The sequence below is a fragment of the Falco punctatus genome, assembly GCF_963210335.1.
Source record: "Falco punctatus genome assembly, chromosome: 10".
NCBI lineage: Eukaryota > Metazoa > Chordata > Aves > Falconiformes > Falconidae > Falco > Falco punctatus.
The window spans coordinates 14,904,377-14,932,171 of NC_137590.1; the positions used below are offsets into that span (position 1 = coordinate 14,904,377).

At 50.0% G+C, this 27,795-nt stretch overlaps 1 protein-coding gene across 1 annotated transcript in view; it reads right to left on the reverse strand.

Moving 5' to 3' along the window:
- MYT1 (myelin transcription factor 1) overlaps nucleotides 1-27,019 on the reverse strand; it is a 124,866-nt gene extending 97,847 nt beyond the window's left edge. Inside the window, exon 1 of the mRNA XM_080404003.1 lies at nucleotides 1-27,019. This exon is cut by the window's left edge and continues 16,055 nt beyond it. The gene's annotated coding sequence lies outside the window, so the exon portion shown is untranslated.
- Nucleotides 27,020-27,795: the final 776 nt, after the last annotated feature.

The window sequence follows — 27,795 nt, forward strand, 5'->3', positions numbered from 1 at the left end:
AGACTAAGTCGCTACAAAGAGGTGGTCTTGGCGCAGGCTAGCAGGAGCTGGGGTGGTCAATGAGGAGGTCCACCAAAGCTGCTGCAGTCCCAGCTGTTCACACAAAGCCAAGCGAGAGCAGAAAACCTTTCCCTGATCCTCAGAACAGGCTGAACTTCAAACAGGCCAAAAGGGCAACCATGGCTTGTGGGAAGGGAGAGACTTGGTGACTTCTCATTAACATTACTTATTCCACTTCTCTCTCCATCATCCGTCGACAAGCATTGCTCAGGAGAGGCTGCCGCAGGGTGGGTGCAGGACTCCTTACGCTCGTGGGCTGGCATCAGTGCAGGGAACCAGAGGAGCAAGCAGAAGATGCTGAGATTGATGATCAAAGATCACTGTGAATTTCCTGACACAGTCGGTTTTATGCCTTAGGATTTATGAAGCAAACAGGGAAAAGCCACTTTAGAAACATTGGTGAAGGCAAGTTTAAAACACAGGATAAAGATTGGTCTTTTCCCTCCCTTTGTTACTAAACAACCAATTTGGAACCTGAGATTTTCTCGCTTGTGAATGCCTCTTGTGTCTTCCCAAAGTGGGACATACCCACAAGCAATTTCATAAATTGAAGACAAACACTTCAGTCACGAAGCCGTCTTAACTTCACAGGGAAAACAAGAACAGCATTAACCCAGTGTTCTTGAAGTAACGTTTTAGTTTTTCTGTTGAAAAATAAATTACTGACTATGGAAGGAAGAAAGGAATCATTTTGCTGTGATAATTGCAAAGCACACAAAAAAGGTAATTTTTTGCCTGACTTACATTTAGCGAATGTCTCAGCTTTTACCAAACAGCCTTGGTTACCAACAGAAAGAAAGCACGGAAATATGCAAATATTTAAAAACCAGCAAGCAAATCCTTGGAGAAGAAGGAACAAAAAAGAAGTGGGGGAAGGAGTGCCAGCAGATACAGAGACACTGCAGGCTGGGAGCTGCTTTTCTGAAGCCTCTTGGAAGTTTTCACCAGGGGCAGCCCAGGAAAGCAGCAGCATGAGGACACCCTCCGAGGTCCAGCTCTCAAGCCATTCCCTGCCCACTTGAACCACAAAAGCAAATTGTCACCATGCAGGCTGTGGTGCCCTCACACGCACTCAAAGCAGGACTTTTAAATGCTCTTTAGGCTTTGGTAGTGACACTACAAAGGAGGGACAGCTCTCACCTCTCAGCTCTTTCCCAGCCTGGATGAAGACCAGGCAAATATTCCAGCTTTTTTTTTTTTTCTACATCTGGTTGACATTGCAGGTTATGTTGCAAGTCGTGAGACCAGGAGATTTCATCTTCTTAATCAAATCATGACCTATATCCCAAAGCTTGCATCCTAGTAACTTCTCTTGCCCTTGGTGACATAGTCTAGTGACTGGTGACCCTCAGCCCAAGGAAGGACCATCTGTGAGGTGGCCTTGCTGGGGGAAAGCAATTGGTTTTTTTTCCCAATTTCCTTGCTCTTTGCTTGCATATTGCTAACGGTCTCAATAAACATGTGCTACCAGTTACACCAAGAGTGTTTCCATTTCCAAAATGCTTTATAAGCACTTACGGTTTTATTCTGCTGGGTGGTGACTCCCATTGTAATTGGGCATAAAATGGGACATGTTGGGGCTTACAATGCAACAAACCCAGGCAGGCTGCAAGTTCAAAAGAGGCAGAAGGAAATACTCCTTTGTGAATTATTTGTAGAGCGGAGAAGGAAGCTCCTTGCACAAGAGAAAAAAGATTACAAATTCAAAAGGCAACTAGAGAAAATCATGCAAGAAAATACCCCTCAAAACCGACTTTGTGGCTAATGCAGGAATTTTTGGAGCCCCAAATCACTATGTTTGGGTAAAGGATTTTGGAGGAGGCATCCCACTCTTCTTCCCACCGCTGTTCTGACCCGTACAGCCAGTTCCTATGGGGAGCAGTTCCTACTGCTCTGCAAATCCCAGGTGCATCCCTCTCTCTCCATCCCACAGCCCGTGCCTGGTTGTCCCCTTCGTGTCGGTGACACCGGGGAGCCCTGGCCGAGGTAGGTGGGTGGCAGAGGCAGGCGCGCGTGTGCATGCATGCGTGTGAACCTGAGGAGCTGGGTGCATTTTCTTCCCTGCACGCTGACACGGCTTCGCTTTTGTTTCCTGAGTAAATAGAAAAGCCACGGTGGCAGGCAGGAGAAAGGCAAGGCAGGGCTCGGCAAGCAGCGCCTGTTTACAATGACAAAGGGCTCTGCCACACTTCGGGGAGGAAATTTTCCTTCCAGACTTCAGGCCTCATTAAGTGAGTGGGCACAGCTAATAGGCTTTGTGTGCGAACGGCCCCAGCCTTGCAAGGTCCAGCTGTCACTGGGGTGAATGTCAAAAATAACAGCGGGCTCAGCCATTCTCCACCCCGCTCGGGCTTTAAAATTTATCTTTAAAAGGGGGAGGAGCAGGCAGTGAAAAGTAGCAAGCAATTAATGGGAGACAAAAGCAAATGGACCTGCCGGGGCTGATTGCCGGGGGAAAGTCCCCCGGAGCTGGGCTGGAGGGATGGTGGGGAAGAAATAGAAAAGCTGCAGAGCCCCCCTGTCATGCAGAAACTCATTGCGGTGATAAATGCACAGGCAGGGCTGGAGGGATGCTCAGGAATTGAGGGTCCCGGCTGTCCCTCTCCAGGCTGGGCTGATGCAGCCATCTCCCTGCCACGCGTCTTCGCTCCCCGAAATCTCCCTCACAGATGGTGACTCTGAAACAGCAGGCACATGTCTTCCCTCGGATAATCCGGAGGTCAGGCTCCTCCGAAGTTTAGTCTATCGCTGCCAGCAGAAAGCTGACAAAATTATGCAGAAATAAATATGCTTCTATGTTTAACTTTTCTCTTTCACCCCATCCAATCTCAGCCTGCCCTGAAATAATATTTGCATGCGTTTGGTTTATCCCCCTGTCAGCTCCGTCTGGAGGGAGACGCACAAATGGCTCGTTTGAGGGTATTTGTGATTCATGTGATACATCAATGGAAAGAAGGATTTTAAATCTCCAGAACTTTTAATAGCTTATTGGGTCTTGGCATCCACAGTCCCACAGAACGTGCCTGCTGTATTTTTAGCTAACCTCGAGCTGACTTTGATTTCAAGCAGCAGCATTGCACACTCCAGAGCTTGCCACCGTTTCTTTGTTTTGAGGGACATGCCCTTACTCCATACCCAAAGTTACCCACATTTTTAAAATACATGGGTACATCCCTTCACTTTTACTGCTGAAGACTATTTCTCCGTGAGTCCTGCAGCCACTTGGTCTCTGCAACAAGGCGAGATTGTGCCTGATCAGCCTGAACTTGTGATATTTACACAGTGCTTTGCTACTTCTGGGTAGAAGACATGAGCTACAAGCAGTGCGTTCTGTACATCAGATAATTTAGGGGCCAACCTATGGTTTTCAAATGGAGAAGTGCTCTCTTTGTGAAAATTCTCCAGATCCCATGTCTGAAGGACGGGGTCCCTGAAACAAAGGCACTTGCAGGGGTCTGACTTAGCACAAGGGTTTAACATCATTTCTGTTCTTACCAATTAGAAGTTCAAGATGCAGGGACAGTTTGGCCTCCCAACATCCCAGCAATACAGGTTGAGACTTTCCTATCTTTAAGTCCAGGCAGAGCTCCAGGATGCCGGGAAGGGCTGGGATGCACAGTGTTGCAAGGTCAAGGCAAAAGGATGGTCGCAGTAGACATAGTCCCAGAGGACTTCAGGACACCTCCTCCAGAGCCAAGCAACCTTGGAGAGGAGATGCTGATGCATCCGATTCAGTTCTGGCCTCAAACAGCAGTTGCACACCTTTCCCGTGCTCCATTGCATTCCCTGCTTTCTCATGTGCAGATATGCTGTGATAAAACATAAAGAAATCTCTTAGGAGGAAGTTTTGAGTTAGTTTGATGCTCAAAATATGGCCAAGGAAGAGGTAAATCATGCCTGGAAACCCTTGAGGGTCTCTGAAAACAGCAGAGAAATTTTGCCTGAATGAGTCACACTGGTGAGAGCTTGAGCTCTCAAAAGATGGAACAATACACCTTGATGGGAAGGAAGCGAGGAGAGAGAGCCTACTCCAAACACATCTGCTCAGATCCAGGGTTCAGCTTGTTGCACTTGTACAGGGAAATCTGTGCAAACAAACAGTTATTGAATGGGTCAACTGAGCAGAGCGGCTGAAGGAGTCGAACAATGGGGCGGTTTATTCACTTAATGTATGCCAAGGCCATTCACCAGGCAAGCACCTCTTAAGGAGCCACGTGATAAACAGACTCAATTTGCTGTTTGCTGAGGTCATGCATTTGGGATACTGTGGACAATATTTGATAACGAGAGATACAAGGACAGCAAGGAAGCTGTCTCGTTTCAAGCGCCTCCACCGTGTTGGGTTTTTGTTCTCTTTAATTACAAGTTGGTAGGAGAGGGGGTTGCTGAGCTCCTCATGGAGATGCAATGATTGTGGCTGCGGTGTTTTACCTCTCCGAGCCCTTTGCAAAACTTGGAAAGTCAATGTGTGCTGTCCCACGTTGTCGTGTGTCCCTCCATCACCAGCTTCATGTCAAGTAGGGTTTGGGAGTCCAGCAGAAAAGGTGACACAGAGCCATCGGTATCTGGGGAAGGGCACGCAAAAAATGGATGATGAATTCAGTGTTTCATTCGTATGCAACCTCAGCTTTCTCAATGCTGCAGAGCACTCAGAGATCCAGCTGTACAAACAGCGGGTTTGACAAATTCATCCTCCCCTTCTGCCCAAGGACCCTCCACGGCCGCTCACAGCTTCCCTGCATTTATTTGCTATTCAAACAGATTTGATGGATAACTTTTCTTTAAAATAAAGCAAACATACTGTTTATGCACTGTGGTAGTCTCCAGTTGGAGTTCCTCTGCTGAGTGGGGGTAAGGGGATCAGAGGCTGTAGTTTCCTCCCGCTTGTTGATGGAAGGTTTGTTCAACCCTCCTTAGCCCGCAAAATCCACTGCCTGTGGTGAATGCCCACCTTTGTCATGGGGCGGGGACTCAAGGTGCGAGGGTGGTGGGGATGGGGTTTTACACCATTTGCAGAGCCAGATGGGGTTCTGCTCTGGGTGAGATAGTGCAGAGCACCCAGAGCCCTTGGACAATTTTTTAGGAAAGATTTCTTCACTGAAAGGGTGGTTAAGCACTGGAACAGGCTGCCCAGGGAGGTGGCGAAGTCAATCCCTGGAAGTGTTCAAAAACCACATAGATGTGGTGCTTAGGGACATGGTTTAGTGGTGGACTTGGCAGTGCTGGGTTAATGGTTGGACTTCATGATCTTAAAGGTCTTTTCCAACCTAAATGATTCTGTGATTCTATGACAGCCAGCAAGCAAGATCTAAAACCTGCTTTAAAGTATCAGCCTGGATCTTCAACAAAAGACACCAGGAGGGGAAAAGTATGAGAACAGGATGATGCAAAAGCGGAGGGGAGGAACAAGAGAAGAGGCAGGAAAGGGAGAAAGGATGGACAGACAGACAGGGCAGGGTGGTGCTCCCTTGTGGGGAACATCCTGCAGCCCCAGGCTTGTTGGGCTTGAAGCTGCTCCTGATCCCACACGCACCAGGGTGGCCATGGGGACAGCCTTGGTGATGGGCCTCCCAGCCTACCGTGATGAGGTGGAGTTTTTGGGAGCTGCACATCAGCCAGCCTCACCTCTTTGCCCACACCTGTGGTCCCCTTCCCCCTTCACACCGGGACCTGCCAGGATTTCCTATGCATCTGTATGCAAATCGCAGGCTGCTGGCACCAGGAGAGGCACTTTGTTCAGAGCATCCCTGGCACAGCTGCTCTGCTTCCTGGGGCCTGGCAGGCCGGCAGGAGCCCCTCCGTCCAGCCACACCGTGGGGCTTGGGACACAGGAATGCCAAGTAAAGCATTGCATGATTTTAAGGAAAGACCCCAAGTGCTGCCTGTCCCACAGCCACAGTCTACCACAAGTATATGCAGCACTGAAGGGTCTTGGATCGAGGCAGGAACAAATAATCCCTGCTTTTGTAAAGCGTCGGGGTAGGTGCCTGGAGAAGCAGGAGGCACTGAAGGACAGAGCCAAGTTGGGCAGACCAGGATAGAGCATCTTCTGTATTGACGTGGCTCCTCGTGTCCAGCTCAGCGCCTGGCTGGGAAACAATCTGCTCGCAGGCTGGAAGACAAATTCTTGCAGCTGAGACTTGGTGGCAGGGCTTCAGTTCCCTCCAGCCCAAGAGACACAAAGCACAGCCCCCCCTGCTCCCCAAAGACGATAGCTTTGGGCTTCTTCAGTATCTCAGCCAAAACCCTCCTCCTTGGATAATTTTTTTTCCCATTAGAAGCCCATCACATTCTGAAAGAAAAAAAAAAAAAAAAAGCCCATTGTCTCAAAAACCTGTTTATTTTCAGCAAGAAGTGTTTTCAGGGCCCTAGTGAGTTCCCAGACATCTCTGCAAACAGAGAAACCTGAAACACCCTGGGAGGTGATTTTTCAATCTACCAAGACAGGAGCACTAGAAATCTCTGCCAACGCTAAAATGAGCCATTGCTCCCCAAAAGAGAGGATAACTGAGGCACTGCCCTGGGGAGCCGTGTTGGATGGTCGATGGGATGGGATGGGCAAACCACAGCAGCCCCACAGCCCCCCCAAGCCCTCCTGCACCTGGAAATCGTGGCAAGGATTTGGGGAGCAATGGGAAACGCCCACAATGGGGTGCATGGTGCTCACGGGACATGTTAAAAACAGCTCAAGGTGGCTTTTTACCAGTGTCAGGCTGATGGTAGGGCTCCGTGACGGCAAACCTGTGTGCAAAACCTGTGTGCAAACTCCTCGTGCCTCTCCGGTGCCTGTCTTCCAGCTGAGTTGTCATTTGCAACTCAAACAGCCGGTGCCTCAGGGGATCTGTTTATTTTCTTCTTTCTGCTGGACGAGATTCTCTGGCTCAACACTTTATAAAAGCAGATTTTATTTTTCCCTTCATCCCATGTGACACAGATGCAAATGGGGAACAGTAGGATGCCAGCTTATCTTTTATTTGTGCTTTTAGGTTATAATTGCAGTCTGAATCACTGACTTTTAAGTTACGCTACGTTCTGCCTCAGCAGAGAAAGGGAGAGGAACGGAAACAGGGAACGATCCCTTGAAGTTCAGTAACACAAGCAGCTTTGCCTTCAGACAAAAAGGCATTTGCAAGTGTTCCTCCCATTCGTTAAAGGCACAAACTATTTCCTTGATGAAATAATAAAGAGAGTTAATTGAGAGGGAGCAGGAGAAAAAAAATAATCGAACAAGAAAGGCTGCTTTGGTTCCTATGTGACCATTGTGCTCATGACTGTGGTATCCGTTTTGTAGCTCTGATTTGGGGAGTTCAGAGTGTTTCACCTCACCCTCAAAAATTACTATTTTGGTGGTTTGCAATGCAAAGCTCTCCAGCCACATCACCCCCACGTCCCTGCGCAGCCCTGCTTGACACCAGCGAGCTGTCTGCCTGCTGCCACCGCATCCATCCCCGCTCCTGCTGGGGCCAGCAAGTCCAGCCACGCCGCGACCTGCATTAACACATCCCACAGGAACCAGGGCTGCCAGGTCCACACAGCCGCAGACACGGGAGGCAACAAAGCAATCCCAGCCCTGCTGGCTGCTCCGGCAGCGTGCGAGACACCTGGACAGCTTGGTCACTCGCTGCCTCCTCCCTGTCCCTCCGCAGGGATGGAGAGCGTGATGGTGCTGTAAATCACCAGACAGCATGGTCTCAGCCATGGAAAGGGTATTTTCACTCAGTACTGAGCCCTAACTTCCTGTACATGTTTGATTAGCCAACCTCAGCACTCCCAGAACATCAGGTCAGGGCAATTAGAGACCTTGTGTTAATGAGTACACAATGGCTCAAGAGCCTAATTGACACTTCCAAGCCTATGCATGCTGCTAATTGCCAGAGCTGGACCCACAGCCCCTGAGTTATCCTGCATTAAATCCTTCCTATGAATAAGAGTTATCCCCTCTCTTCCCAACACCAGGAAACTTTTAGCGGCAGGGCAAGGGGAGAAACTCAAGGTGCTGGGATGGGTGCTGCGAAAGGCACAGTGATGGGATGGGTGCTGCTAAAGGCACGGTGTTAGGATGGGTGCTGTGTGCCCTTCCTCCCTGTTAAAAGCCCGTCAGGGGGCTCCTAGCAGACAATCCCATCATGCGCTGCCCTGCGTGCCCCCGGCAATGACCTCGGAGGACCACCCTCCTCGGAGGGGAAGGGTAAGGCGGCAGCCCCACTCCATCAGCCCTCTCAATCTTCCCTAGACAAAGCCTGTCTCGGGGGAGCGGGTCCTGGGGAGGGGGCCAGGGCAAGGCTGTCTGGTGGGAAGCAGCGAGGCTGGATCACACAGCAGAGCGTTTTGGAGGAGCAATGGGAGAGCAGAGGTGAAAGGGCAGCCCTCCCTCCCCACCGCCCTGGATCTCTCCTCCTGGCCTTTGCTCCTCCGTCTTGCTGCTCCCTCCAGCCTGGCCTCATAAGGAGGGAAACCCCGGTCCAATTCACGGGGTATTTCACTCCCAGATAATTTACAGACGCAGCATCTGCCGGACATGGGGGACACTGTACTTAGCCACAGCTTTCATGTCCTCTGGCCTCTTTCACAATGGGTTTGGGTGTTATTCAGGCAGTTGGACTACATAGTCACTGTATGCCCATTCCAACTAAAATATTCTATTTGGGTTTTTTTTCCTAAAAAAAAAAACCACCCAAAAAGCACTAAAAGTACAACTCTTTGTTTCATCCCAGTGCTAGGTCTAGCGCAGTTCATCCAGACAAACTGCACCAAGAAACTCAGCCCAAGGACTGTGCCTCATCCCATGGGAGCTCAGCCCTGGGCAGGGTGTAATGGAAACACCAAACCAACTTTCCTTCCTTTCCTCTGCACACAGCAGGGGGCCGAAACCTGTCTCATCAAGTAAAGCCTTCCTTAAATTAGGTTGATATTATGGACTTAAGAAGCTCCTGGTGACAGGATTGACACAGACAGGCTAAAACAAACACCTGAGCTGAAAACAGAGGTGGAGGCGAAAGGCAGCAAGCAATAAGAGCTTTGAAACAGCCTGTAGTGCACAGCTTGGGTATCCTGGCAAGAGACATCTCTGCAGTTCTGCCTTTATACAAAGAAACATCAGAGGATGGAAGTGGGAAATGGATGTTGCCTCATGTCAAAAGAGAGACAAAACCCCTCTCACCAGCAAAATCACACCCCATTAAATTTGCCAGCCAAAAGCTGCTCCACCCCAGCTGATTGCCTAGCCACACAGAGCCCACATCTAATTGTGAAAATTAATTGTGAAGCGTTTTGATTATTTACATATCCTGATGCCTGGGTTAGTGTGACATTGCTTTGGGCTGCACACCTGGGTTGTAGCCCTTCTCCCTGCAGGCAGAGCTGTCCCCCCCGCTCCCTGTGTCCCTGTCCCCAAGCTCCACGTGTCCCCAGACAGTGTCCAGGTGCCAGGGAGCATGGACAAGGCTAGCACAGACCAGATGCATACTTTCATATGAGACTCACTAATGGCCTTTCAGGTACAACATTATTATTTTCCTCTAATGGCGTGCTTTTCTCTCTTTCTTCCTCGCTGGCTCATAAAAGGCACATCATAACTACAGAGGGAGGGGGAAAAAAAGGCAAAAGCTTTGCAAATTACAGCAATCAGAGAGCCTGAACCATTAGGAGCATCTGGGACTGCATTTTACATAACAGTGGACACTTTCTTTGAAACAATTACAGCTAATAATGAATTAGGATTGACTGGGCTGTAAACGTTTCAAATTGCAATTCAGAGACTGTCATTCCTCGCCATCCCCTTCTTGCTGGAAAAAGCCCTCTTAATGCTCGGCACACGCAGCATGGCAGGGATCTTGCGAGGAGATGAGCTTCCCCATGGCCACGAGTGCAAGGTCCTTTGCTGTGGTCTCACCCTCAGCTCTGCTGGATTAGGGATCTTGCCTCCAAACGTGGCCCATGGCAGACACTTCAGGGAAGAGTTTACAGTGTAAATTGAGGTATCAGGGCACTTTGTCCTTGCCTGTTTTGACTAATCCCAGTTTAGGGATGGATCAGCATGCTGCCCTTTTCTTTCAAGGAGCTGCTTTCCAAAGGGATGAGGGGATAGCCCTAAGCCACACCAAGGAGTTGCTGAATTTTGGCCCATGGGGTGTCCCGTTTCCAGCTGCCCCAGCCCCGTGAGCCCAACACTACCTGGATCTCTCCAGCCCAGTATAGTCACAGTTTTTTGTCCCATACCAAGGGGATCTGGGTTGCCCTGAGGCTTGAATCTCATGTGTACCTACAGCTGAGACCATACCCCAGTGGTGGCTCAACATCCATCACAGGCTGTGGCTTTTTGTGCCCAGTTTGGGGCAGTGAGATCCTCCAGCTGCAGGGAATTTAGGAAGTGCATGAGTTTAATAAAACCTCAAAATGTCGTTGCTCTTCTTCTCACCTTGCCTCTGCTGGTTGCACTGCCTCTGCAGTGCCTGGGAACCCCCCCTACCCACATGGACAGGAGCTATCCCTGAGCTGAGAAGTCCCCATGCCCCCCCCCCGCGGCCAAGGACAGAGCTGGGGGGTCCCTGCGTCTCAGTCCCCCACCACAGTCGGCACAAACCCCTCCAGCTGGGCTGCAGGGCTGCGTACTTGATCGCCTACCACAGCTGCCTGAACGACACAGGTACCCGAACATAAAGTTAAGAAAAACGCATCAATCCCTTCACTTTTGCTGGAATAAACCCCTTTCTTTAAAAGGAAGCGAATATAGAGAGGGAGATTGAGAGAAGGGAACACTTGCGGCCCCTCCGCTGGGAGTGCAGATGTGGTATAGAAGGGGTGATCTCTACCGCCTCAAAGCCCCCTTCTCTCCCGAGTTGGCAGGTCCTAAAAGGCCACTTGTTTTGCAAGTTGGCTGCTGTCTTGCCCGTCGTCTCCCGGGGAGGCACAATGTCACCTCAGGTCTTGGTTTGCACTGGGTGACGCTCATCCTTGTCCCCGTCTCACTTGTCTCCCATTCCCAGGAGTGTCATCAGCCACGGGCTGAAGCAGAGGGCACACGAAGAGAGAGCAAGGACCCCAGATCCACCCAGCCCCAGCACTTCTGAGGGAAAACCAGCATATTTAGAGATGAAAGGAGGCACAAACAACCTTAAGCCAAAGAAAGTGCATGCTCCTGTGTCAGATCCACCCTGAGGAACTTTTTTGTCTGTTCCTTGGTGGTATTTGAGTTCTGAAATGCTCGGTGAGCTGCCTCACTGCCGACAATCCACAGAGCGCGGCTGCCACCTCTTGCACCCTGGGCCCACCTTTCTTCCCACCGAAACCTGCCAGATTTTCAATAACAGCATCTCTTCCCCATCCTTGGGAAACCCAAAGCCTTGCAATAAGCATGCATGGCAAATGGCTGTCTGTTTTATAGAGATGGCTTACACCAGCCTTAGAACTCTAATTATAGAAGAATAACAAGGCTCTAAAGCTCAGAAGCACTTAGATATTATTTCAAGCCAACCAACGAGGAAGTTACAGCTGCTGTAATTAAACATGACACAGAGAAGTCAAGCATTAAACGCAGGTTCATTAAGGAAGCACAGGGACTCAGTGATCCATAAAGGCAGGACTTTGTAGTCACAGGCCAGCCGGGGAGAAATGCAGAAAGGGGAATCTTGCCCTTCTACCTCAAAAAGGCAGCAGCAAAGCTACTAATTGTGTTTGCACTGAGGATAACGAGCCACCGGCAGGACTTCCTGGAGCACAGCTCAGTCACTGGCTGCCGTGGGGTTCCCAGGGCATCGCCCCGTGTTGGGATGCTGGCCAGGCACCATGCAGGGTCAGCACCCAGCCCCATGGCACCCATGCCTCCCTACTTCACCCCTGCGAGCAAGCTCTTACACCACATGCAAAAAAAGGGGGAGAAGGTCGGGTCCTGCCACCTCCTTCCTGGCTCCCTCCCAGCTTTGGTCACCGCCGGGTACCACGCTCCAGGTATCCCAGCCCAGAGCCCTCAGCCTCTCTCAGGAGTCTGCAAATGAATGTGCGCTAACTAAGCAGGTCTTTGGCCTGGGTGCTCAAATCCTGCAGAAGCTGGAGAGAAGCAGCCTGGGCAGAAGCCATCTCAGGGACCTTCAGGGGAACAGGGAGGGGAACCCACACAGGCAGGGTGCCACATTCTGTGGTGTTCAATCTGGTTTTCCAGATCCATTAACCCTATATCTTTACTACAAGGAAAAAAACCTAACCCCCAAGAAAATGCTCTTGCTATTTAGGTGCTGCTCCACCAGCTGGTACCTCGTGCTCCCTAAGCCACTATCTCTGTGTGTAGGGCAGGATTGAGCCCACTGGTGCTGAGCCCAGATGGTCTAAGGGTTGCTGGCACAGGGCAGGGCTGTTCCCTCCAGGTTTAGGCAAGCCCAAGGCTTTTCCTGCATGGGAATCCCGCTGTGAAGGGGAGGCAGCCAGGCACAGTGGGACCCCCCAGCTCCCCACGCAGCATCCCCGGGGCAGGAGCCATGACCGCAGCAGCAGGGCCATCACCCACCCACCCCAGCTGAGACCCCCAAGGGGAAAAAATCCCACTGGGACAGAAACCCCTACACGCCACAAAAATAGACACTAACCCCCAACCACCCCAGCCACCCCTAGACCTTAAAAAAACCCAAAACCAGCAAGATACAGAAGAGGGGGATGAAGAATAGAAGAAAGGAGGGATGAACAGCATGACCCCCCCGACCCGGAGCGTGCAGTCCCGCAGCCCTGGCTTTGTGTGAGCCCCTTCCCCCCCACGCCTGCCTGTACAATCAGGGCAGCTGCCTGGAACGGGGCCGGCTGCCGTGGAGGAGAGGGCAAGGGGGCAGAGAGTAATTTATTTACTCCTTACAATGTGCTGTTTGAACAGACTCCTAAAGAAAACGGAGGAGGAAGCGACACTTTGCCAGGCAGGAGGAGGAGGGGGATGCGAGGCCGGGGGAGATGGTCCTAAACGGATTAAAAATTTACCCTGCAACTGTGGAGTTTTAATTGATACACGAGGATGGGGGGGAGCAGTAAAATTTCCCTTTAATTGTATTAAAGATACACTAATTAGGTTGATTAAAAACAGAGAGGCTGTTTCTTTCTTTTCCCAGAAGGCCTAAGGGATGGTGATGGGGAGGGGGGAGAAGTGCAAACAGATTGGAGTTTAGAAAAAAAAAATAAAATAAAAGAGAGAGAAAAGAAAAGTGCTCAGCCCTTGTGAGAGGTGCAGGCACATTGGCTGCCCGGGGCGCCGGGGAGAGCAGGAGCAGCATCCCAGGAGCGTTAGGGTGGTCAGAGCTCTGCCTTTCCCCCAGAAATGAGATGACCAGGTGGCAGTCACCTTTAGCATCTCCAATACTCCAAAATCTCAGGCTTTGCTTAGCTATGATGCCCTAAAATTGGGTTTTGCTGTTATTTTGCCCCCGTTTTGTGAATTTTTTTGTCAGCCTTGTCAACACAAATGCCTAGAAATCTTTGTGGGTATATAGTTCTGCACACATATTCTAAAACTTTCAAACAGAGACTGTACTTTCATCCTCGAGAGAATAAACCTAGAATAGTTGTTTTAACTGTTTAATCCCCTCTCAAGCGATCCCACCACTTAGAAGACGGAGCACAGTGAAAGGGAGAGGATGGACAAGCACATCTTGATCACCAAAACCTCCTATGGCAAGAGGTGCTTTCCTCCTCCATTCATGGCTTCTGAGCTCATTTCTTGCTCACTGAGGCTGTCACGAACGAGCGGTTTAGGTTAAACCACTTAAAGACGCCGACCCCCAGCACACTGCCTGCTGAGTGGGGCTGGCAGCCGCCTGAAAGCCTCTTCACAGCCTGTGTCACTCACCTGGGGATTCCTGGTTTGAGGAACCACCCAGCCTTTCTTCCTTCTGTACAAAGGACAGAAAAGTACTTTTCAGCCTGGAGAAAAGTTTCCCTGTGAAAGGTTTTATTGCTCGTTTATGAGGCAGTTGCTAATTGATCTTTCAAATGGCCAAGCTGTAAAATGGGAACGGAAAATAAAGAGCTGTGACTTTAAGGGAGATAAACAATATTGTGGGTTTTTTCCCCCTTCCTCTTCCAAATGACCATTTTCTCCTTAGCCTGAAACCACGGGATGAAGGGCAAACTCAAATTGAGGAAGGAAGCTTGATTATTTCTGATGCTTCCATTACTGCATAATCAGGGACTGAAACTGCAATCAACAGAACCGCCTTTGCAACCCAGCAGCTTTCAAAAAAAACCTCGAGGGAATGGAAGATAATTTTTTTGTGGGACTTTATGCTCCTGCACCACCACCTCCCTTCTGCCCTTTTTCCTTAAGGTTTGTTGAGAAGAGACAAGTGGAGGGGCCCCAAGGAGATGTGCAGGCTGTGGATGAGCCCAGCTGAAGAATGGTTTGGCTCAGAAGGTCCCGGGAAGAGGGATGCGGGACAGAGTTGTTGCAACCCTGCAAAGGCAATTTGTCACCAAAAAGGCTGGAAGAGTAACTGTATTTGTTCAAAAACTGCAATCATCCAAAGGGTGGGAAGACCAGAGGCAGTTTCTCCCCTTTTCCCCTGGAATGAACCCATCTTTCAGGCTGCCCAAGCCCAGCTCTGTTCCCACACCCACCTTCACCCCTGTAAGAGTGCTGGTGTCTCCACGAGGGTTTCAGCTGGACACCACTACTGCAAGGCGGTTATCTTGATGCAAAAATAAGTTTGTACTTGCTGGGAAAAATTCAGCCTTGAGCATGACAGCACCCCCCAAAGCAATGGTGTGGGGTGTTTTCAGGGAGCTCTCTGGTGTTAAGATCCAGATCCACTCCCACCATATGGGAATTAAGCATGCCGCTATAGAAGAGGAAAAATAAGTTGTTTTTTTTCAAACCAAAAGAGGGGTTTGCTCCTTTGCCTAGATCTAGTCCCAAGTAGCCAGCATTGAAAGGAGGTCCTTGGTGGGTGCTCTGCTTGCCCAGCCTGCCTGGGGGGTGCTGAAACAGGAGCTGGGACCACAGTCCTCAAGCAAGCCAGACCGCCAGCAGCTTTCCCAGCAAGCACAAACGTGCTTTTATCTTCATAAAAATAACTGGCTGCTCTGGATTAAAAAAAAAAACCAACACTGGATCTTCCTTTAGCAAATTAGGATTATTGTTAGTATTTCATACTGCTGAGGCAGCTTCTGGGTCTTCCTGAAGTCCTGAGAAAGCCTCTAGATAGGCATTTGTAAGGGTAGAGGATTTTTTTTTTCTGGAAAGCAAAAGCTCACAAATTGAACTTGCTCAGCCTGGCATGGCTCAGACAAGTCCTTGAACTGGCACCAAAGGGAGCAGGGACGGGCACAAGCAGAGCCGGAGGCTGGGGCAGCCCCAGCGCGGTGCTCAGCACGCCGAGCGGGGCCCAGCCTGCCTTCGCCTCTCAGCAGCCCAACTCCATCACCCCCGCCAAGAACTGGTGGTTCTCGGTTGAAGCCTCTCCTCCAGCCGGACCTCTCGGTGGTCCCGCCGGCTTCTCTGCCCGTGGGTGGCAGGGAGGTGCTGCCACAAGAGCATAAAGTGGTGTGTAAACTCAATTTCTCTTATCCACCGACACCGGCCAAGCGAGTGGGGCCATTTGAAGCCTGAATTTGCTATGCTCATCAAGACCTGAACTCCTGGAGTCAGGCGATTTGAAAGCAAATATAATGACTCCATATTTTTTTCACATTTTTTCATTTCAATTTACCCAGCATTAAGGCTTTGGCAGGGGAAGGGTGTGCAGCTGCTGCGTGCTGGGCTGTGGCAGCAGACACGCAATACAGCAGAGCCTCGAATCCTTTCATCTCCGAGTGGTGGGGTGCAGACTGGAGCACATACTCACTCGCTCTCCCCTTGAAAGCATCTCCCGCCTTCAGAGGCTTCCCTGTCCCCTTTGACAACCATCTCCAGCCTTTGTAGGTGACTATCACACCGCCACAAGCACCGAGCCCTGCCAGCTATTCCCTCCACTGCACAAACCCCCCCACACTTTAAAGGCAGCTTGTGATTGCATTTGAGTCGGGCGATATTTGAATAGCCTCTGAGCATCAGTAGTTTGCTCTGGCTAGAGGCGGCCCACAGTCCATGCCCAGGGCACGCCAGGAGAGTTTGAAGCATGGTGGTAGCTGCTGGCAGGCAAGAAACACCCAGCAACATGCAAGCAGCCCACCCTGGATCGTTGCAGGGCTGCCCAGCCCCCTCGAGCCTCCCCATGCTCTCCTGGCTGAAGCACCAAGACGATTCACTGCAGCCATTTGGGTGCTCCAATGCAGCCAGCATTTGAACCAGGGGTGCAGCAAGGGAGTAGGAGGAAGGCAAGGGGACATCAGCATCAGCACCCAGCTCCCAACCTGCTCCAGCTTTGCTGTCCACCACTGCATCAATTTTTGCTTTTGGGGTATTCCTTCCACTATGATTCTAAGTGAATAAAAAATGAGTAAAGCTCTTACTACAAAATTGCACGATTACACATTCCTTCTGCACCATGGAAAGGACAACCAAGGTTGTAAGACAATGGCAACCTCAGCCGTCCAGGTTTCCCATTGCTCATCGCTTTCAAAATGTACAAGGCACAAATATATTTCTTTTTTTTAACTACTACTATGTTTGCTGGAAAATTAAGTTTTAGAAGGACTAAAAATATTAATAAATTTAAGTTGAGAAAATAGAAGGAGGAGGAGAGTGGATTTAAAAAATGTCAAAACACTCAGATGCAGCATTTTTAATGAAATGTTTCACTTCAGAAAATGCCAAAACATTTTGTTTTGACATTTTCAAAATGAAACTTAATGATATTTTTCTTAGAAACAGCATGGATTGCTTTGTAATAACCCAAGTTAAAGAAAAAAGAAAAAGGAGAAAAATGTAAAAGCTTGACGGCCACCAAAACAAAACAAACTTTTCACCATCCTTCCAGCAACGCGATGACATGGAAAGAGCATTTCCTTCCCTCCTCCTGCCATTTTGCCAGCAAATTTAAGCATTTTCTGTTTCACTTCACATTGCACTAATGAGTTCCCCTCCTTTCCTGCACTGAAAACAGACTCTTGCCTTTGCCTGGCTTCCAAGATCCTCCCTTCTGGAGAGACTCTTCCCAAGCTTGGCCTTGCTGCAGGAGCAAGGCTTCCTACAAAGCTGGGGAAAAATCCCGGTGCCCATGGGCATGCTCAGCCCGCTGCAGCTCTCCTACCCCTAAGAGTTTTTAATACAAGCAGCAAATGCTTTCATCTCCTTGGGAAGGGAGCCACCTCCTCTACTGCTTGTGCACTCAGCATTCTGCAGAATGAAACCTCTCTCCGTGGTGTCACCCACACCAGAAATCACCCTTTTCCACGGTCCCCTGCCACACTTTGGAGGCAGAGCTGTCCTCCTAGCCTGGAGGAACTGGTGTATGAACCAAATGAGTCCACTGTTCAGGATTGTGCCCAAACCTCTTGCAGGTCAGAGGGGAGAGAGTTGGTCCACAGCCATCCAGCAGCATCCTGAGCCCTCCTCCTCTGCTCACACAGTGATAAAATGGACCATGAAAGTTTATCAGCCATGAACCAAATGGCTGTTTACATGTGTTCATTATGCAGTTATTTGTGATCTGCAACCCTTCTTGTAATGCCTTGTCCATAATAGTTACTACCCTGCGTGATCCCGGGGAGCCTAACACTGCATGGTGCGGGTCCGGGGGGCTGGGAATGCAGTTCTGGAAGCAGCCCTCATGAAAAAGAAAGAAAGAAGTTGAATCACCCTCAGCCCTGGGTCAGGACCACGGGGCACCAGACAGCCTTAACATGTTTGCAGTTGTGGGACGGGACTCCAAAGCCTGCTACGGGGCAAGGGCAGCCCACCACGTGGGCTAAATCCAGGCTGAAGCACAGGTGCCAAGGGCTTCCCCAGGCAAAAATAACCCTTACAAGGGGACATACACAAACAGAAGGAGGTGCAAGCTGTGAAAAGAACAACCAAAAGTTCAAACCCCCAAAATGAATTGAGGCGGGGGTACCTTGTGCAGCCTCCTCTGGTTGGCTCCCTGCCCAGGGGTGAGCAGCTGCAGCTGGGGGGGTCCAGGGCTGGGGCAGCTTTTGGCTCCTAGGAAAGGAGGATGGATGTTTCCTTCTTCCAGGTAAAGAGTTGACTCGTTGCAGGGAACGGCAAGAGCTGATGCAGTTGTAAGCAAATACCTAAAACCAAAACATGGCAAAGAGAAACAAACCTCTGTGAGAAAACAAATGCAAACTTTATCCCTTCTTGTTGGAAAACACTACCCACCCCCCCAAAGAGGCACTGGGGACAGTTGGTGGCATCACTCCATGGGAAGCCAAACCTAGCAAATCCTGGCAGACTTTCTCTGGGCAAAGGAGGTAGCAGGGACCTGCGTAACCCTGGCCCACCCCTGAACTGTGCTGCCTTAGGCTGGCGCAGGGTCCAGGCTTACGAGAAGGCAACCAAAGCCCTGAGCAGCTGTTTATTTTGGGGGCTCAGACACACATGTTTCACTGTGGGATATTTTGCTTTGCTCAGCGCAGAAAAGATCAAAAATAATAAACTGCTTGCACACCCCCTGCACATGCAGACCTGTATTTACATATAGAAATTAAATCTTTGGGTATGCAAAGCCAAGCACATCCAATGGATTTACATCAGGCTCCTTACCAAGGCTTGCCTGGAAATGTCCCCGTAGCACCAAGGCTTGGAGGGCTGAACCACAGCATGTCTCCAGGTGGCTGATGGCAGAGGGACAGGCAGGGGCTTGAGGACAGCCTATGACCATGGTGCCCTTGGCACTGGGCTTACCCCTGCAGCAAGGGCACACTGTGCCTGGCCAGCTCCTGCACCTTCAAGGGGAAGACCAAACCCACCACCCCTCCATTTGCTAATGAGAGTTCTGGATCCTATTTAAAGGACGGTGCTGCCTATTAAGCAATTTACTCTTTTCTAATTGAAATTATCTAGTATACCAGGTTTTGTGCTTGCAGCTGAGTGCTCCCAACTGGCCACAGCCTCTGTGAGAGGAAAAGAGATTCAAATACCCATCCTCTGCAAGGAGAGGCAATTTGTGGTGGTACAAAACTAAAGGGAGAAAGCAATGAGCCCCAAAATGTGAACTGTCCCTTTAATTTCTGTCAAGGCTAAAGCCCACAGACTACAAAAACAACATTTTAATTTAAATTCCGATTCCACATTCATTCATGGGAGCTGGCTCTGAGCGGGGATTTCATTAAAGGCTTTAATAGATTTTATAGGACTTGTCAGATCCGGAAAGGTTATGGAGCAAATGCATTTTCTCTGCTTCCAGAATTTCAACAACGGCTCGGTAAACAAATTTACCATGAAAATGCAAAGAGTCCAACCTTGTACAGACAAGGAGAAATGAACTTCATCTGAGTGACTTAAAGGCATCAAGATGCACTTCCCAACTTGCTTCTCTCGGCTCTTTTCCCTTAACATGCTGTGCAGCTTGGATGATTTTTCTTTTTCTGGTGGAAAACCAGAAAAGGAGAAACACCTTTTTCCACTGATCAGACTTGGATTTGGAGATATTTATAAATGTTGGCAGCTTTAGCAGCAGTGCATGGATGGGAGTCTTAGGAGGGGCTGCTAGCAGACCTCTCACCCAAGAACAGCTCAGACCTGGTGCAGCTGATTGACTCAGAGCAGTGGGGTTTACAGCTAGAAATTGTTTTGCTAGAAAACCTTGGGCATTTGGGGACAGCGGTGCATCAGCTGGGGAAGGTGGCAGTGGTATGGGAGGGTGAACAGACAGGAGAGCTAACAACAGCCTCAGCTTTGCTCCTGATCCATCAAAGGCTTCACAACCCCCCTGTTCCAGGGTCTTCTTGACCAGCCCTTTCCACTCCATAAGGAGAATGAAGGTGATTTTGGTTGAACAGCCATATACACACAAGTTCCAACAAAATATCATTCTGCCAGGGTCTTTTCCACCTGCTTTTTTGCCCTTGACAAATCAAGCTTGAAGGCAGGTCCCTATGTCAGGCCCAGGAAGGAGCCCACCAAGGCTGGGCAGTGGAAGCAGATGTCCCACCACAGGGACACGGTGCTGCTGGACTGCAGGATCGGTGCCGCAATGGCTGAGCTCGCCGCTCCCAGGGATCCGGAGGTGTTGGGCACCACTGGTTAGAGCCAAACTGCGGGAATCTAAGGCTGATGCCTTGGCAACCGAGTCGTGGTGATGCTGAATAAAGTAAAGAAAAGGCCTCTTGTTTTTGGATGAGCTCTGTAAACAGAGATGAATGTCAGAGGAGATTTTGCCTGAGCATCGTTTATCGGCTGTATAGTGGCATCACAGGGAGAAATCAGCTTGGAGAAAATTATAACTAATGCAAATCACCAACCAAAACCTTTTTTCTGTTGGAGGGTAAGACAAGTTGATGACTTTATTATTATTATTACGATGATTATTTTGCCTCCTTATGACTTTGCAATTTGAGATTGACAGGTCCTAACACAGCTGCTCTGGATCCTTTCCCAGCTCCACAAAAAGAGACGTAGTGTGAAAAGAAGCCGGGCGGTTCAAGAGCCGCTGGCGGGGTGGGAGTGGGGATCAGCAGCTCCGTGACAGAGACCCCATAGACGTGGGACCCAGCACCGAGAGGTGTCGAACATCTGGGAGTCCCTTTCACCGGGAACAGGCACTGCAGGTGGCTGGGGATGTGGCTGATAGCTACGCTGTAATTATAGGAAGCTGGGGAGAGAAGCAGATTTAAATCAAGTGACTACTGAGTTAAAGCATGAGAATTCCCTATGTAATTTATGATGCATTAAATAGCCTAAATATTCTGTCCCCACAAATTACTCTAGTAGCTAATAGCTCTCATTTTGAGGCAGCTTTTTCTATGATTCACCTTAATCTTGATTTTTCTTCCTAGCTGGCATGTCCCACGTTCAAATTTCCTCCTCCACTGAGCGGTGTATACTTCAAATGACCCATGTTCCTTAGGACATCAGCTTGCTGAACTCCCATTACAGCAAGCAAGAGTGAAGCTTTAAACCAATCCACCAAAACAGAGCCTCAAAAAAAAAAACACTTTAGGAAGCCCTGGCGTGGCTGTACATGGGAGACACATGCGGATATGGCCTCAGCGTCCTGCTGACACACCTAGGACACACTGACAGCTATTTGCAAGGTGTCAAACAGTCTGGATGGTGCTTTTGAAGATTCATCTGTCCCAGCTCCAGAAGGGGTAACAGACTCTCTGCAATGGGTTTCAATGCAGAGAAAAACATGTTACATTAACCCGGAGGGGTATGATTAGCACCTGCAGACCAGAGAGATCAGGCAGACAAGCACAGAAAACCTCTGGATATCCCTGATCCAACCACCTGCTCCAACCAGGGCTACAATCAGAGTGAACTTGGGATGTCAGAGTTGAGTTTTGACAATCTCCAAGGACGGAGATGCCACAACCTCTCTGCCTGCACAACTACTGCTTAAACTCTGTCTCCTTTAACAGGGCACAGCAGCAACTTTTTCTTCCAGCTGTGACGCATCGGTTTGTACCAAAACTTTTGGACAGCCCTGATGTGGTTTGGTGGGAGCATCCCCCCTCCACCCCCCGACAGGCACTTGCAGGTGTCTCCACGCACACCCCGCACAGATCGCTCCGAGCCGGAGCACGCACAGAAAACCCTCTTGACCCCGGTCAGCAGAGCCTGCAAACTGGCCTGAAGTCCGGACAGGGATGTGATCCAGCCAGAGACCCCAGAGCCAACGGACCCCTTCAGCCAGCAGCAGGAAAACACTACCCAGAGCAGAAGGCACAAAGAAATAGGAAAATCTTTTTCCTGCTGCCATCTACAGTTTAGGCTGTGGCAGGAGACTGAGCTGAGAACCAGGAGGTAAGGCAGGCAAGAAGAGAACTATTGCAGCTCTTTTGAGCCGAGGCTTCTCCATCAGCACCGGGAAGTTGCTGCCATCTATTGATGTAAGGGACACGGCGTCCGACACAGGGATGCTCTCAGCAGCGGCCCAGCAGAAAGGATGGAAATCACTTAGAATCATAGCATAGGATCACAGAATCCTTTAGGTTGGAAAAGACGTTCAAGAGCATCAAGTGCAACCATAAACCCAGGAGGTCTGATGAGCTGCACAGACCCAAAAGCCTGGGACACGGGGTTTGGTCCCTGCTCTAAAGACCTTTGCTCTTTAAAAAGGCCCCAAGCTGGCCTGATGTGCTGCAAGGTCCGTCCTGCTCGGCGCTTCTCCTCTGGCTGCAGTTAGAGGGAAGTGGCTGGATCACCCTCAGGAAGCCTCCTCGGTGCTTCTCTGAGCTGGATTTTCCAGCATTAACTTGTCGCTGCAGAAAGTCCTTCCCCACTCTGAGGAAGACCATGAGCCCCAGGGACAGTGGTCCCCATCACCACCCCGCACCACTTCCATGTGCTCTTCTGTGTCCCCAGCAGAAGTTTTCCCCAAAGCCCTGGTGGAAGGGAGCTCTGCCATGCCACCGCACCAGAGACAAGACCCTCACACACTCAGCGACCCACAGGTGGCCAGGAATACACCTGCCTTTCCCCTTCCCTCCCTCAAACTGCCCCAGAGCTACAAGCTCGTTCTCACACAGTGCTTTTGAGCCATGTTGGTCTCACCTCCCCTGCCCTGGTCTTCTGGTTAGATGTGATGATGTGAGGGGACAGTGTCCTCTTGGTGCCACCACCTGAATTCTGAATGCTGCTTTACAAACTCCAGATGGGATTTTAACCCTGTTCCTCCTCCAGGAACACTGACATTTTTAGCCTTATGCAAATTCTCTTCCAGGACTAGCTGATGGCAACGGATGAATCTCTACATCTGCGTCTCCTTGGGCACCACGCAGAGCTTTCGCAGCAGGAATGGAGAGAGGAGGAGGATGGCTGAGTAACTTCATGGCTTAGAGTCAAAATATTCTGTTCTGTGCATCTTTGGCTTCCTTTGCATGGTTAAGTTGCACGTTCACCCTTCCCAGACGGCTTTTCAATTTGCATCTGCTGTTCCTCCTTCCTTGTGCCTCTTGGGTGGTGGGCTGGATGGAGAGGATCCCCGAGCCAGACCCACTTCAGGAGAGGGGAGAGAGGAATTCAAACCACCTTGAAAGGCCAGGGCAGAGCTGTTCCAGCCAAGCAGCAATGACAAGGGGTCCCACAGACCTCAGATGACCGGGGATGCAACAGGAGCTGCAGCAAGCCATGGCTTGGCAGCGTCCCCATCTCCCCAGGGGAGCTGCCACCCAGGTAAGGCTGCAACGAAACTGGCCGCAAGCACCAGGGTTAGTGCTGCAGGGCTGAGGGCATGGTCCCCACAGGGGTCCAACCTGCACTTCCAGTCTGCGGGGGTTTGAAAAGAACAGTAATAAATGACTCCCAAGTTAATTTTGAGCTGGTTTATTTTCAGGGCGCACAAGGAAAGAGAGCATTACAGCCCCCACCCAGGCAAGACCTGTGGGGAACTTCTTCAAACAAACGTGAGAGCGATAACGCTTTTGGGTTAATAAACCAGAGAGAATAGACACTGGTGTGTGCTACGGGGGAAATGAGGTCATGCTCCATGAATGGATCCCTTAGACAGCAAAGACAACTCCGACACGCCTTGGACTTGCTTGGGAAGGTTTCCAAGGACCCTCTCAGCACAGCACCCTCCCTCAATGCAGGCTTTGTGGTGCTTCCGCTTCCAGAACAGGGAATATTCCTTCCTGCTCTGTCTTCCTCCAGCCCCGGGGTTGCAACAGAGCTAGGTTTGTTGGATGGCACAAAGGGAGCACACAGCATCTGCCCCAGATGCGCAGCCCAGCACAGCCCTCCTCCAGCTGCCCCGCTCGAAGCCCTGTTCCGCCTCTCCTCACTTACACACAGCGTAAAATACCAATTTCCCAGTTCCAGCTCCCAAATCAGCTCAGTTTAGCCTGACAGCCAGTATCACCCACATCTATGCTCTGCCCTGGCTCCTCTGAGCCCAACCCTGGAGCATCCTTCATGCTTCACTGAGACTGTCTGTCACCCCAATGTCACGCTGCTGTTGCCACTGTGGGGATGGGACACCCTCCTCCCTGCCACAGCTGAACGCAGGAGCGGAGTGTGTGAACACTGTCACTTCCAGCAGCACCAGAAGGATTTTGCAGAGTGAAATCAGTTCCCTTCAAGAAACAGCTAAGAAGGGAACAGGACGGTATGGCTTTTCCAAGGAAAAAAAAAAATTAAAAAATTGAAAATGCTTTTTTAAGAGGAAAGTCAGAGATGCACAGGTAGGCAGAGCTCAGCATGCTGCAAGGCTTTCCCAGCAGCAAACTAAATTATCATGTCTGACATTTCCCTCCCCCCCACTCCCAAAGGCTAAAATAATTCCTTTGCTCTGGATACAGATCAGTTGGCAAACAAGCTTTCAGACACAATTATTTTGCCCTGAGAGGATTCTGCAGCTGCTCCTCTTTTTCTTGAGATCAATACCTAAAGGATAATCCTGCAGATTATCCTACAGTTTGGTGGTGTTAGCTCAAGCTCTCTTGTTTGCTTGATTTCCTTTATGAATTACAACTCCTTCTGGTTAGAGGGGGCAGGGGGGAAGTGTTTTTATACTCTGCACTGCCAAAAATGAGACTTGGTATCACAAATTGTCTATAGTTGGTTGGAAATTAATTTTGTTGACCTTTCAGTCAAATTGGAACATTTTATGAGAACATACTGATTTCAGGTGGTGACTCATCCGGTTCCCAAAGAGCAGAGCAAACAATAGCAACCACCTAAACAACATCAGAGCAGATTTCTTTCTCCCAAATCTAGCAACTGTATTCTTTTAAAGCAAATCAAGTCCGTAGGAGTTTATTCTCCTGCAAATCCTGTAGGCAGAAGGCAGCAGAGATCAGAAACATGTTTTTTGATGTAAAGGGTTATTTTTATTTGCTTTTAACCTGTCACGTGGTTCTGAAACCAGCCATATGCATCCAGAATAGCAGCTCATGACTATTTAATGCTGAAAAGTTTCCCAGGTGGTATCTCTGTCACTCTCCCAGGGGAGGTAGGCTGCTGCTAAAATAAGGTTTTATCTCAGAATAATTGCTACAGAGTATTTGTTTGCTGCCCAATAGATCAGATTCGTAAAACTCCCTAACAGATCATCAAAAGCAATATACGTGGGATGAAGGAACCTTCAAAGGCTGAGGAACTTCTGAGGGATTGCTGGAATGTGAGGACCTCTGAAAATCCACCCACGTCTGAGATGGACACAGGGAGGTCCAGCTCACTCCTCTTGATCAGCCTGTGATGGCAGAAGGCGGCATATTCTGCACGGTCACTGAAACTGTTTGCCTCCCTGGCCCTGATTTAGGAAGTGTGTAAGCACTGGCCTAAATCCTGCTGGAGAAGGCTAGAGGTGGCCAAGGAAGAGCTCACATGCTTTCCTGAGCAAGTGTTTTGGTGGCATTTATGAAGCAAAACTGTCTTTGGTACTTTGCAGAGATTTTAGTGGATGTTGACTGCAAAAAAAATCTTGGCAAAAAGAATCGGTACGATTTATAGGTATAGACTTAAGTAAATATGTAAGTAAATATATATTAATATATATATACAAAAATAATAAGTAAAGACCTAAGACAAACCAAACTGGAGCCACCAGCAAGCCTGATGTCCTGCTCCTGAACCTGCCTTCCATCACCAAGGTTTCAGAGTTTCAAGTGGGAGCTTGGACCCACTGATCAAGCGTCAGGTCAGAACACACGACAGTGACTTGAATCTTGAAATGAAACTTCTTTGCACCAGCAGCCCCTGCCACACACGGTTAGAAGAGCTCCAAATTCACACCTCGGGGACACGGGCAGCCTGTCTGTGCCTTGCAGGGCTGTGGCAGCAATGCTCGGTGTTAGCAGGGACCGAGAGCCTGCCGTGTCTGTGGAGCTCAGGGCCAACAGCACACTCATGGAGCTGAACACTGCAAATCGAGGAGCAACGGCAGAGCCGGGCATGGCCACCTCAGCACCTCCTGCCACTTGACACTTCAATTATATTCATGTTCAAAGCGCTGTCGGTCTGTAAGTGAGCAGACAGGCAAGGGAAGGAAGTGCCAATTAGTGAATCTTGGCAGCCCTGCTAGTTCTTTCCCCTTTATTTGTCTTTTCAAGGCTCAAAAAGAGAATCTGATTATTAATGCTAATTGTTGCTTGCAGGGAGTGCTGCAGGCAGGGAAGAGGGGTGAGGCTGAGGGCTGCCCTGGGGCCACGTGCCGGCCGGCAAAAAAACCTCATCGGCTGACAGCAGCCCCTGCAACGCCATGGGACTGGGGTCCAACCCAGCCCACCAGCCCCCACCAGCAGCCAGAGCCACCACAGCTGCCAGCCTGCAGAACCCACAGCTCACTCAAGGGTCCTTCCCAGCCCCTTCATTCCCCACGATGTAAGCCCCCAGGAGGGGACTCTTTTCTCTTTCAGTCCTCACATCCAGTGCAGGACCCCATCCATCTCCCCCATCTTCACCTTCATTTCAGCATCTCCAGGCCAGGATCCTGCTGGGCAGCACTTACTGCTGGCTGCACCCCTGAGAAGTTCATCATCTCATGGCGGAACTTATCTCCATTTTTGCTTCTGCCATTGGAGAAGCAGAGGGAGATACAGGCAGGCAACTACCAGCCCTGCCCATGACGGTGTGAGCTCCAGGTCAGCACAGGTACCCCCTGTGATACCACAGCACTGCACCAGTGTGGGCTTCGGCTGGCCAGCAGCCACCTCCCACAACCAGCCAGCACCCTGAGATACCAGGTACCCTCCAGCCCTCATCCACAGACCTTGCCCTGTCTCTCTCACACCCTCCGAGACCCTGCACAGGAACACTGAGAGCACTAACAGCCATCAGGGAAGAACACCGGAGTCCAATACAAATGTCACATTTCTTCTAAGAGGTTGCACTGAAATTGTACCTTTTCAGCATCAGGCATATTCCCCGTGATCTTCGAGCCACAAAGATTTTCTAGTGATGTTTTCCAATGCATCGCTTTTTGTTTGTTTAAAAAAAAACACATCAAAAAAAACCAAACCAAAACAAAACAAAGCCAAAACAAAAAAACCCCCACCTTTCTATAAGGTGTGAGGTAAGGAAAGGGACCCTTGGGTATGAAACGCGCTGGGTGCCAGGCGGGTGAGGCAACAGGGTTGGAGTCCCACAAGGTGGCAGAGCTCCACCGCTCATCGGCGGCCGCCGACGCCGAGCGAGAGGATGCTCCAAGCTCTCCGGGACAGCACACGGATCCTGGGGGCACCCTGCTCCAGGGGGGACCCTGCTCCAGGGGGGACCCCTGCGGAACGCTCCTGAGGGCCAGAAGCTCCTTGCTTTACTGCTTCAGCCTCTCCCGTGTTCCCCGACACGAGTGTGCACCAGGAGTGGGGCTGCTCAGGAAGCAGCAGAAAGAGTTCTTGGGGGTTTTAGCACAGGTTGGGGGATGCAACTGGCAAAAACTCCTTTTTTTTTTTTTTTCCCTGCTCTGAGGTTTCGAAGAAAAATTTACTGGGAAAGAACTAGGAAGTTCTTAATCCACTCGAGGAAATTGTAAACTGGGAAAGAAAATGCAAATTCTCAAGTGAGCAAGAGTCACTGTAAGAAATTAAAATAGTGCTCCAGGGGGGATTTTAGCTGAGGGGGGGATTTTACTGTTTTTTCAGCCCTGAGGCTGAGCACACATAAAAGCAGAATTCCTGACTTTCAGCTTTGCTGCTGGCTGTATAAAAATGTCCTTCTCATCTCCCTGGGCTTACACCTCATGGCCTTTTCCTCTGAGCACTCCTCCGATAGAGACGGAGAAC